The sequence below is a fragment of the Nanorana parkeri genome, unplaced genomic scaffold (assembly GCF_000935625.1).
Source record: "Nanorana parkeri isolate BGI_ZX_2015 unplaced genomic scaffold, ASM93562v1 scaffold2558, whole genome shotgun sequence".
NCBI lineage: Eukaryota > Metazoa > Chordata > Amphibia > Anura > Dicroglossidae > Nanorana > Nanorana parkeri.
In genome coordinates, this window is record NW_017308826.1 from 13,379 (window position 1) to 27,173 (window position 13,795).

A 13,795-nucleotide genomic window follows, 5' to 3' on the forward strand; every position below is an offset into this window, starting at 1 on the left:
ATAATTAAAAACTTTGGTCTTTTTGATTATTACATAGTGTAGATAGGTGTAGACATTGTTTCATAATTGAACACATGGATCCCAGTACTTTGGGGCAGGACGCAGTGGCGTCACAAGGGGGGTGCAGGGGGTGCGGCCCACACCCAGGTGACACCATTGGATGGGTGACACCAAAATGACTGACAGTCATTTTGGTGTCACCCCCCTCTGAAAAGTCAGGCACTCGGTCATGGACTGAGCGCCCGACAGTTTCCGGAGAGAGAAGGGGACCCGGCGGCATACCTTATCTCGCCGGGTGACTGTCACCTCCTCTCTCAGCCGTCTTCCATTACCAAGATGGCCGCCAGCAGGTATCAATAAGATGGCCGCGCATGCGCGATGACGTCATCGTGCATGCGCGGTGATGTCACGGGGGAGTGTCACCCGGTAACCGCTCCAGGTGACACCCGACCTCGGGACGCCCCTGGCAGGACAGAAACCCATGTTGTATCAAACCCTTGTACTCTGCAACCTCCCTCTCATACTCCAATGTATGTAGGTGGTGGCCACAAAGGAACTGTTGCATTTTTATGTGCAGAACCATTCAGAGAAATTTCCTGGCACCGCTTAGGGCTTTTGTTAGCTGGCCAGCCAGATGCTGACAATAAATGCCAAGATGGAAACTGGAATGGATAAACAGATGGGCTGTATCCCAGGAGTAGCAAGTTGTTGGTGTTTGGCTGGACTGTGCCTTTAAGTAGCGGGCCGTACACGCTAAAGACATTTTATACAGCTGTGCAAGACAATATTATTCCTCCTCCTCGAGAACGGGAGATAGAGGGAATGTTTCCCAGATGTGGGACGACTGGAGATGCCGAGTACACCCCTCCGCTCGCAGTATGGTTTGTATTTACTGTATAATGCCGAGGGATACTGTATAATCCCTCCAGATGTAAATATTTACAGTCCGTTATCCACGACAACCAGCGTAAACAGTAACAGGGAGCGATCCCGCTAAGGTGAAGAGGAGAGAGCAAGCGGCGTCTGAAAGGGCCAGTCAGCTGATGTTTTGGCACCAACTCCACCTGTGTCCGAAATAGTTAAAGCTGATCAAATAAATCTAGCTTGGAACAGGGCTGTGGAAACAGTTGTGGACTCACAAGACTCAGCTAGATTTTCCTCGATTCCCAGAGAGTTACAAACTTTCTTTAGACGGAGTTCTGTTGAGGATCTTGCCTTGGGGTCCTAGGACCGTGGCTGACAGTATTCGGATGGTCCAGAAAATGGTTCATTCGAAAAAGTGTTAACTCCGCGGGCAGCTCTCTATAAACTGGGGTTTCCTTGAGGGCAGGGCCGGATTTACTCTCTCTGCTGCCCCAAGGCCAGGTTCCTCAATGCGCCCCCCTACCTGTGCCAACCCCCCCATGGAGAATGGCAGACCTGCAGGCTGCATACAAGTGATCTCGGCGACATCTCCGGGATCACTTGTACAAAACAAGCGGCGGCTTCCCCGCTGTACATTTAGCTCTGGTTGCCCAAAAGCAGGGCTAAATGTAGAAAACAACTACCCGCCCGACACCCATAACTGCATATCCCGGGCATCGGGAGATAGGAATTCCACACCCCTGCTGCCCCTCTACTCCCTGCTGCCCTGAGGCCGGGCCTTGGTTGGCCTTGTGGGAAATCCAGACCTGCTTGAGGGTCCCCAAAACAGAGAAATCTAGAATGGATGGAAGCACCATGGAACTAGTAAGTGTTCATTAGATTCTTATTGTACATGACAATGGCTTTATCCTATTGCCATGTACCGTAAAATCCTCCTGGACTCATACTAGTTCTGTGGCACTCGTGTCCTTCCTATATTTCTCAGAAAAAGGTCCACGGAAGACTGAGCAGTTCTGGCTTAGAACATAGGTTTGGTGACCTGAGTGGCCTCACTGTTTTCTAGAGGTGTCATATCTTCTACTGTTGTGACATCACTATTCAAGGATTATTTTATTTATACACTACATGCAGGGCTGTAACTACACCTTACGGGGCCCCAAAGCAAAAAAATGTGATGGGTTCCCCCTGATGACCCCTTTCGGAGCTGTAAGTACCGATGCCAAGATTCCAAAGACTCCACTTGTGCATCTGAAGTTTATTCTAGACTGTAGACTTTACAGAGGATTAGAGTTGTAGTCAACTGCAACCACTCCAACCCTTAATGAATTATTACTGTATTATCATCACATGTTCTATGTTTAATTTGTCTCAACAACCTAATGGGGCCCCCTTCCACCCCCAGGCCCCATATCAGCCACCTGGGCTGCTCTAGTTATAGTTACCCCACTGACTACATGAAACATTTTTGAAAGCACCTGGCCAGCACACCTATATAAGCTTGTTGGACATCCCATTCCAAAACCATGGGCATTAATGTGAGATTGCCTCCCCTCTGGTGCTACAATTGCCTCCACTCTTCCAGGAAGACTTTCCACTTGGTTTTGTGTCTTTAGGAATGTGTCCCTATTCAGCCAAAAGAGCATTTGTGAGGTCAGATACTAATATTGGATGAGAAGACCTAGCTTGCAATTGGCGTTCCAATTCATCCCAAAGGTGTTCAGTAGGGTTGAGATCAGTGCTCTATGCATGACACTCAAGATCTTCCACACCAAACTGGTCAAACCATATCTTTATGGAGCTGGCTTTGTACACAGGGGACAGTCATGCTTGAACAGTAAAGGGTCTTCCCCAAACTGTGACCACAAGGTTGGAAGAGCAAAATTGTCCGAAATGTCTTTGTATGGTGTATCATTATCTGTAACCTTCACCGGAAACATCTAAACTCCGTCATTTGGTGTCCGCATGTTTTCAGGAATATAATAGGGGTGATGGTGAGGTCTTCACAAACTTTTGTGCATATATTGTATATGTGGGTACAAAGAGATGGAAAGAAAGAAGGGGGAGCCCAGAACGTGGCTGATAGAGAGACGGCAAGGTGATGAGATAGAATGAGGAAGACACAAGCATGGAGAGAAGAATGAGGAAGACACAAGCATGGAGAGAAGAATGAGGAAGACACAAGCATGGAGAGAAGAATGAGGAAGACACAAGCATAGAGCGAATGGTGTTTAGATTTATTATAACAATTACAAAGACGTAGAAAGCTATTAGAGAAATTAAAGGGGAGTCTTTCACATATAATACATCGAGACCAATAAACCAAAACCATGTCATTATTTGTGCTGTATTTTATAGCTATTATAGTTATACTGTGTTACATGTTTGTAATTTGTATCACTTGTCTGTTCCTGTAGTCATGCCTGAAAGGGTAATGTGAGTACTGTCACTGTCTAGGAGAAGCTTTAAGCAGAACTACTAATTGGCTGTCTCTCAGCTTTCAGTCAGCCAGTGACTATGCCTGAAGACGCTTTCTGTGCCGGTTTTAGGACAGAATATAACAGGTTTGGAGTTTAAGTGATAGCTATTGATATTTATTAACTCAAATGAGTAACTTAAAGGACTTTTAACAAGGTCCTTTAACGATAGCCCCCCTCCCCGAATGCTGCCCACAGGGTGAAATACATACCTTGAGCCCTAATCAAGCGATCTTCACAGTGCGGACCCACTCTGAGCCTTTCTCCCAAAAATTGCTGGTCAGGACTGTACATACACAACATTGCCCCATTCATTCCTATTAAAGCCTTACTCTAAGTGGTCGTTTGAGGGTCAGAGCCTTTGAGTATATGAAAAAAGTTACACACAGGTAAGGTGTAAGGGTAGTGGGTGAAAAGAAGGGGGATGTCAAAGGGTTTTGGTCTGCTTTAAAGTAAAACTGCACTAAAACATTTTTTGGTTTTATCAGGGTGGCACGGAGTCAAAACCATGTCCCCATTTGGAACATTCGCCCTCACCCATCTAAACATTGGCGGCCGCTCACCCATCTAAACATTGGCGGATGCTCACCCATCTAAACATTGGCGGACGCTCACCCATCTAAACATTGGCGGACGCTCACCCATCTAAACATTGGCGGACGCTCACCCATCTAAACATTGGCGGACGCTCACCCATCTTAACATTTTTCACTACAATAGAAGTAGGGAGGATACCTGAGGCTGTAACAACTAGCAAAATGAGGATTCACCATAACTTTAGGGAGATTTTCCCTTGCTTCCTGTTGAATCTCCAGAACAGGAAGGCAGAGGAAATCTCCCCAATGGGAACACAGCAATTCAAAAACCCAGACGAGGTTCCAACACATCTCAACACTATTCAAAACTTTAAAAAAAAAAACAGTTTTTGGCTGGAGCTCAGCTTTAAAGCCTAACTCCTGGCTGTTGTTTAAGTGGAAGTAAAATCACGTAAAAAATGTTGCGTGATCCCGGCTAAGCCAATCAAGATCTTCGAAAACTCAGAACCCGGAAGAAGACTGGGTTCATATAAGGAGTAGGAAGCCTGTGAGTGGGAGGAATACAGTAAGTATTTATTTGTATTTATCAGGGATGCACCGATACCAAGTACAGTACTCGATACAGGTACAAGTACCGATACTTTTTCAGCTACAAGACTAAACTAGAGAAGAATTCAAAAGTTAGGAGGCCGCTGTCATGTGTGAGGAGCACACGGAGCTATTGTACGGCGATGGTCTCCCTCTTGTAAAGCGGTCTGTGGGTGATTCAGCGGATAATTAGAGGCTTTGTAGGAAGCAGGTTGTTTTTCAGCACTCGGAGGCAGAAAACAGCCTCTTGTGTCATAAACATTGTTTTCGTTTTTGTTACTTTTTAAACCCCGGCATTACGCAGAACGGCTGAATGACCCCCATTATCCCGGGGTCACACCGCGCCGGGCTTTGCTCTGCAGTGACCGCTTCGCCTTGCCGCTGCGGCCGAGCTCCCCCCAATGCGTATTTATAGAAGTGCCTTTGTGCCCAAAGAAGAAAGACGCGGTTTTAGAAAAAGGCCTCTCGGAGTATTTAAGTTTTTCAAAACAGAATGGCCCTTTGTGTCGGACCTCTCGCTCGGCATTCATGCTCTGACAATGTCCCCCCTGTCTGTGGATGTAATATTTAACCTGGGCGTGGGTGTTAAGAGGGTTGTGTTGTGTTTAATGATCTGTCACAAGCGTGATGCGTCATCTCCCGTCACTGGCGGAAAACACAAAAATGCTCCAAAATGGAGATGAAAAATCCAGAACAGCAGATTTTAAAATGTCACGTTAGTGATCCTGATGTGTAAAATGCAGCAAAGCTGCCACGCCAATGGTAACAGAATCCAGAAGGATAGTAATTAAATGGTATTAAATGGCTTATTAAATGGTAAACTATGGAAAAGAGCGTATTGGAGGTACGCAAACTCTCCTTCGTCAGGGCTTAAGTATAGCGTGCCTTCAGCAGTGCCTGGACTCAAAGCTGTGTGGAGATATAAGGCCTCACACGAGATATGCGTTACCACACAATGTGTTGTGTGATCATTCAATAAAATATCCTTCTGGACTCTATTACCATTGGTGTGTCGCCTTTGTTACTTTTTACATAGGAACCACCTCCTTTTGGGGGTGCTTTTGTTACATGGGAGCAGCCTCACGAATTCAGCTTGGTAAATGAGACAGTCACTCACAATTTTGGATAGTAATAATTGGTGATCTTGTGTCCCATACACGTACTCCTCAATAGCGATCCCGTCAGCAACTCACAGCAACATGATCACTAAAGAGGTCATTCACCAAGTCTTACAGGGTCCCCCCACCTTACTGGTGGAAGTCACTTGGCAGTGAAGGAGCAGCAAGGGAACCTCACTGGTTCGGCAATCGGAACAAGCAACACCAGAGGAGCAATTGAGTGTTGCGATCCTTCTCTGGCCGTTGTGTAACATGGACCTTATGCATTCCATAGCTAAGTGATGTTTGGGCGCCGTGTGGCAGTTGCATGCACACAAAACTGTTGTCAGGAAGAGTTAGTTGGGTTTTCACACTTGCCCTCAGGTAACAATTTTAGGGCCTGTGTTGACGGACTTTGTTGGTGCCAGATGGGGTTTACATTGTCCTACAAGTCTATGAGAATGCAAACCTTCATGAAGCAGGTCAGAATGAAGTCCACTGCAGGTCCAATGCGCCTGTCATTGACTTCTGAATGATGTTAGACTAGACTGATGACATCGACACAAGCCCAAAGACTGTTGAAACAGAGTCTTACTTGGATGTCACATTCTTAAAGTAAACCTCCATTAATTTTGTAGTTTTGAAGGAAAACTTCCTGCCTAAGAGCAGAGAGCAGCACCCACTGTTACCTTTAATAGTCAGAAGAGCCTCTCCTGTGCCCCTCTCTTTGTCACTGACTACTTGATGGTTAAAGGAGAACTATGGGGTCAGTGTTTTTCCCCTTAGTTCTCCTTAGGGTAACGGGAGGACACAAACTAGCGTCCTCCCGTTACCCTAAGCTCAGTATACCGCGAGCTACAGCTCGCGGTATACTGAGACTCCGCAGCCGGATCCGCCCAGCTGCGTGAGTGACAGCTGGCTCTGCCTATCTAGAGGCAGAGCCAGCTGTACCCGTCCCCTCCCCCGTCCATTCCGCCAGTCAGCGCTGGCAGATCGGAGCGCGGCACCCATCGCCTCCCCTGTCACGGCAGAGAGCCGTGACAGGATCGAGAGGTGAGCGAACGCCGGTATGTGTTCGCTCACGTCCTGATCTACTGAGCCGACCTGTGACAGTCTCATTGTCACAGGTCGGCTAGAACTATGAGGTGAGTGGAAATCACTCGCCTCATAGTTCTCCTTTAAGCTCTACCTACTACCACCCCCTGTCCAGTGAAAGAGCCTTTATTGGCCACCTGTTACACTCTAATTGGACATTTGGATGGGCTTAGCCATGAAGTCAGGCCCCAGTAACATAGTAAACCACACCAGAGAGGAGTACAGAACAAGTTTTTATGGGTCAAAAGGCAACAGCGGCCATCTTTCCTCATCTGCTCTTTGCAGTTACTTCAAAGCTGTGCAATTTACAGGTCCACTTTAATGCAGACTACCGCAATTGATACATTAACTGACCTGTACCGCATCCAATGGTGCCACAGAATTGGCACAAATCTTGTAAACCCAGGAAAGTTTGTAACAATTATTTTTGCTGTAGCAAACTTCTACTGAGTCAAGTAAAATAATCACATATTTTTTTTAATGAACAGGAAGCCATGCAGAAAATGGGGCGAGTTGGCAACATCATCCTACCCAATCCTGATCACAAAAGGTAAGATGTGTGGCAGGTTAAACTTTCAAGGTGATGTTTGGGTTATAGGCGGAGTCTGATTGTCTGACTTACCCACTAAGTCCCACTTATATCTCTTTAGGATTGCTGCTGAAGGTCTAGCCACCATAATTCCTGGTTCTGTTCAATTGAACCAGAAGGGACCTTCTTGTATTGGCCATTGCAGGTTTTGGGATAGAAATAAAATTGAACTCTGGACAGCCTTCAAAATAACTTTTGTGTGTCCCCAAGGGTTAAATGCTCATCTAGTCTTGGTGGGGGGGGGGTTTAAAGCAGAAGGAAACTCATCTTATTACTGGTTCCCTCATGGATGGACAATGGCTCCCCCAAAGCTCCCCTCTTCGCCGGTCATGCACCCACTCCCTCACCGACATCATCACACACATTCTGGGGCTGCAATGGATCAGTAAAGAGTGTTTGGGCTTAAGATGGGTCTGAGACCATGTCCCGGGTTTACAACATCAGCCATATTTTGAGGTACTGCACATGCATTGTAATGCAAAAAGGTATTAATTGAGGGGATCGTTGTCACGAGTGGACAGTCCCCGATTATTTAGAGGTGGGGGTTTGGGTGGGACCAACCCACAAAGTGGAGTGATTTGGGTGTGCCCACCAGGAAAGTGGGCCAACAAAATGTGGACCGTATGAGAGTTTAACAGTGTCCCGGAATGCATGACCATGATATTGGTAAGTGAGTTATTCTTCTGCTTTACCCCTCCCCTATAAAGTACTAAATGAGCATTTAACCTTTACTGTATGGAGGGGAAGGCTATTTGTAAAGGCTGACCAGATTTCAATCCTCCTGTTTTATTCTCCTTCAGGGGTGCCCCTAGCTTTTTTGCCACCTGAGGGGAGAGGGGTGCCTGGAGAACTGATGTGACTGGTTGCCAGTAGCTGGGTGGGACACCGCCCAAAGCGTCTCAGGTTGCTGAGACAGGTTCTGCAGAACCTGGGACACTCTGGCTGGAAAGGGGGCGACAGGCATACTGCAAACATTGTGCAGCAGAGTGGCCACGTGACCCAAAGAGATGCCACCTGCGGGAAAGCCATGTTATCCTTAGTATAAAATAAATTAAAATTCCAACAGGCATTGTAATAAGCCTCCCATGTAGCGACTGCAGACCAGAAATCCTCCCTGTTAATCTCTAAAGCTGGCCATACGTGATACAATCTTCTTATACAATCTCCCAGTTACAAACCATGCAATACGAGGGCCTACCTATCCAATGCATTCAAATTGTATGCGGTCAGGATGGCCCTTGCACTATAGAGTTGTTCTTACAATCAGATTGTAATATATGTGACCACTTTAAGAGAAGTGAAAATCTATTAGTTGGTTTCATTTTCCAGCATCCACTGAGAACTTAAATATCGATTTTGGCAGGGCTGACTCTTTAAATACGTGCGGTTTGAACGCTTGCAGTGAATTACATGAGTGATAAAATATTCAATCTGTAATAAATGATCCGCTGGCCCGTATAAATGGTTTAACTTGGTTAATTCCTTAATACATGACCCCACCCTGGTCAGTGTTCTGTACCGGTGAGAACGTGTGAGTGGATGTTATCGATGAGGCATGAGCGCCATCTACTGGAGCGTATGTAGATGACAACCTGTTACTGTATACGCCAGATCAGTGTCCAGTTTAGTCCTCAAGGGCCAGGATCCTCCTGCACATTGGGGGACCTATCATTGCATAAAGGTTGTTCTTTCTTTTGCTGCACTTTGCCCAATTTTCCTATAACATTTCTTCTGATTTTCCGCAACAATACCAAACTAAAGTGTAAAAAAGCTGGAAAAAAGTCGAAAGATTGGCAAAAACTCCAAAAACAGTTAAATCAGAAAATCAGAAATTTGCACAAATTGTCCTAAATTCTCACACACAGTTTACTCTGAGCCTGATGAAGGGGACCCTGTGTGGCCTCTAAAGCGCTTGATGACACTTTGAGTGATGATTGACATGAAATAAATGGATTTGCACTGACATCCAAGTCTTTGTCGTGCTGGTGACGTTCCTAACTTGATTATGCTGAATGCGGCGCCATCCGCGGTCATTATGAGCACCCACAAATGCGTATGGGAGTTCCGGTAAGGAGTGCTACAGGTCTTTGGATATTTCTTAAATCTCACACAGTACAATCAAGCACAGAGGAGGCTTGGTGCTGTCGCTCCCCAGTGAGAAAGACTCCAGATGTCCAGGAAAGTAACAAATGTGATACAAGGTTGCCACACTAGTTCATGAAGACATTGTCAATCAATGCGTTTCAGGGAAATACTACTCTCTTTCATCAAGGTGAAAAGGTTTTAACCCCAATGAAGGAGAGCGACACTTCTCTGAAACGCATTGATTGAGTAGCCTCAGGTCATCACGTAGGACACGCATGCGCACGCGCAGGTTTAAGCAGTCTCGCTGTGTTGACATCCTGGCAACACAACATACCCAATGTGCTCTGCTTCTCGGCTTCAGATTACTAAATAAAAGACTTTCTCTTACGAAGGGCTGTTGTAGAACTAACAAGCAAACAAACTAACAGTTGCAGGGCTATTCACAGAAGGGTGAAGCGTTTGGAGAAGGCGGAGAGTTCAACAATCAAGGACAACATTGCTGATTGTGAAAAATTCTCCAATTAAGCTCACTTCCCAGCTCAGCTATGTTGGCGTAGATTGTTCACTTCTCCTGCCTTCTCCAAACTCTTCACCCTGTTAGACTTCTGCATTGTGGTAACACACATGTGCAAAACAGTCATGACCCATCCAGCCATGGACTCCACTAGACCTCTGAAGGTACGCTGTGGTATCTGGGTGACCCCCCTAATATTGAGTAGGTCCCCCTTTTCCTGACCCGTCCAGCCATGGACTCCACTAGACCTCTGAAGGTCTGCTGTGGTATCTGGCACCAAGCTGTCAGTAGCAGATCATTTAAGTCCTCTAAGTGGTGAGGTGATCGGCCTCCATGGATTGGACTTGTTTTCCCACAGATGATCGATTGGATTGGGATCTGGAGAATTTGGAGGCCAAGTCATCACCTCAGACTCGTTGCTGTGTTCCTCAAACCATTCTTCAACCATTTTTACAGTGTGGCAGGGCGCATGATCCTTCTGAAAGAGGTCACTGCCATCAGGGAATACAGTTTCCATGAAGGGGTGTACTTGTTCAGTAGCAATGTTTAGGTCGGTGGTCCGTGTCAAAGTAACACCCACATGAATGGCAGGACCGGAGGTGTCCCAGCAGAACATTGCCCAAAGCATCACACTGCCTCTGCCGGCTTGTCTTCTTCCCATAGTGCATCCTGGTGCCATCTCTTCCCTAGGTAAGTGACACACACACACCCGACCATCCACATGATGTAAAAGAAAATGTGATCCATCAGACCAGGCCACCTTCTTCCATTGCTCCGTGGTCCAGTTCTGATGCTCACGCGCCCATTGTAGGCTCTTTCGGCAGTGGACACGGGTCAGCATGGGCACCGTGACCGGTCTGCAGCTACGCAGCCCTATTCACAACATACTGCGATGCTCTGTGTGTTCAGACACCTTTCTATCAGAACCAAGTAACATCCACATGAATGGCAGGATCCGAGGTGTCCGAGCAGAACATTGCCCAAAGCATCACACTGCCTTCTTCCCATGGTGCGACCTGGTGTCAGATGGTTGCAATCATTGTCCCTCTCGTTGTGTCACATTGTTGCACAGCGAGGCTGATTTGTGTCACTTTTGTTTCTCGCAGGTTTTATGAGAAGAAGTATCAGGTGTTCCTTAAACTGTATCAGCACCAGCGGGAGTATCGGACTATAATGGAAGACGACTGATGGAAAGGAAAGTCCACCGATAGAATATGAAGACAGCGTTAGTCATACAAAGTTCTGATACCGGAATTGGTTTTATTGATAAATTATTTTAATTGTGGTGATCGTACTAATGACTACTTATTGAAGACCAGTGATCAATTCACAAGCAGATGGTCAATCAATCATCAACCTTAAAAGCTGAACTCCAGCCTTCCCTTCAGTCTTGACCAGTTGCACAGCGCAGATTCACCTTTTAGTTTGAACTGTTTCCCAATACACATACATAACATACATACTGCACTACAGCACACCACCACGCAGATCTCCTGTAGCTTCTTCCTGACCAGCGGTGTATTTAGGAAACCTGCTGCCCTAGGCAGGACAGCGACGACGCCCCCCCCCGGACTAAAATTTCGTGGACTGGCCGACAGCACCAAGGGGGCTGACATCATGAGCCGCCGCCTCGCCATCAGCAAACAACACCACAACCGCCCCCCTGACGATCACTGACCGGAGCAGTCAAACCAGCGCCGCCCGATGTATGGTCACCGCCGGGAGCCGCAGTCCGCGCAAGAAGCCGTCCACGTTCCCGGCCCACAACCCGCCGTCCGCGTCACTGCCGCTACGATGTCCTAAGGTTCTCTCCCCTTCTCTCAATCTTCTCTCCCCACAGCAATTGCCGCCCTCTGGGAATCTGCCGCTCCAGGCAAACGCCTTGTTTGCCTCGCGGCAGATACGCCCCTGTTCCTGACTACATGGATTCCAGCCATGGCTGCATGCCATTTCTCAGGGTGGGTTTCCTGATGGTGACAACAGTGGACCATGCCAGTGTAATGTGTGTTGCAGTCTCTCCAGTGTAAGTCAATATGACAGGGTGACAACGAAGAAGCACAGTTGGGAGATAGAGACAGAGCGTTGTCACTCTTTAACAGGAGTTTTAGTAACTGAATTATCTATATTTGAATGTTTGAATGATGTGTACAAAAGCTTTTTATGATTTCATGATTCTGGTCAGGATAAAGGCAACCAACAAGGACCATCTGGAGGGGGCTATAGGTGCAGGTGTGGACAATGGTGGAGTGATTTTTGGGCACTGTTTTAGAATTGATCAATAATTTAATTTAGAACTTGTATAGCAGAACAGAGCTTTGCAAAGTTTCTCATGTTTTACCTGTGTTTCGTTATACGGAGGATTGGTGAATTGTGGAGAGATTGTTGTATTCTGGAGGCTTTCTGGGTTTTTATGAGTTGAAGTGCTCCCCCGGGGCTGATTAAAGTCTACATAGGAATAGGCACTATGTCTGCAATAAAAGAAGCTGCCTCTGATTCCAATAAAATACAGTTACAATATGGGAAAGTTACAGCTTCCATATGTTGCCGGAGGCTGAACTCTGTGGAATGCGTACACGGTGCACAGCAGCTGTAGGAGCGATTGAGTGAAAGAGGACCTGTCATCAAAGGTTCATCATTTCTAGGTTGAATGTATTCCGCAGCTCAAAGTGGAACTCCAGCCTAACAGCCAAGTACACAGTTGAAGAAGTACAACATAGGAATATAGGAATATATCCCGAATATTTGCAGCTCTCGTCAACCTGTCTTGTGACTCATCAGAGATGGCAATAAAAACCTGACAGGGCGAGTTCACTGTGATTTAGACCTTAGGAGGACCAGGCTTTGGCCAGTGGGAATAGTAAATGTCCCAGTCAGGGGTCAGTGGAGTAAAAAATGCCCCAGGGCTGGTGGTCACTGGGAGTAAAAAATTACCTAGTACCCATGGTTAGTGGGAGGAGGAATACTGCCCTACCATTGTGGGAGGAATAGTGCCCAAATCATCAGTGGAAGTTGGAGGAATAATGCCCCATTGTTAGTGTTAGTCAGAGGAGTAATGCCTCATCTTTGGTGTCATTGGGAGAATATTGCCCTATCATTGGTATCAGTGTGAGGAATATTGCCCAAATCATTGGAGTCAGTGGGAGGAATAGTGTCATATTGTTGGTATCGGTGGGAGGAATAGTGCCCAAATCATTGGAGTCAGTGTACGGAATAGTGCCCCATCATTGGAGTCAGTGGGGGGAATAGTGCCCCATCATTGGAGTCAGTAGGAGGAATAGTGCCACATCATTAGAGTCAGTAGGAGGAATAGTGCCCCATCATTGGTGTCAGTGGGAGGAATAGTGCCCCATCATTGGTGTCAGTAGGAGGAATAGTGCCATTATTGGAGTCAGTAGGAGGAATAGTGCCCCATTGTTGGTATCAGTGGGAGGAATAGTGCCCCATCATTGGAGTCAGTAGGAGGAATAGTGCCCCATTGTTGGTGTCAGCGTGAAGAATAGTGCCCCATCATTGGTGTCAGTGGGAGGAATAGTGCCCCATCGTTGGTATCAGTGAGAGGAATAATGCCCCATCATTGGTGTCAGTGGGAGGAATAGTGCCATCATTGGAGTCAGTAGGAGGAATAGTGCCCCATTGTTGGTGTCAGTGGGAGGAATAGTGCCCCATCATTGGGGTCAATGGGAGGAATAGTGCCCCATCATTGGTGTCAGTGGGAGGAATAGTGCCCCATCATTGGAGTCAGTGGGAGGAATAGTGTCCCATCATTGGTGTCAGTGGGAGGAATAGTGTCCCATCATTGGAGTCAGTAGGAGGAATAGTGCCCCATTGTTGGTGTCAGTGGGAGGAATAGTGCCCCATCATTGGTGTCAGTGGGATGAATAGTGCCCCATCACTGGGGTCATTGGGAGGAATAGTGCCCCATTGTTGGTGTCAGTAGGACAATTTGCCCTATG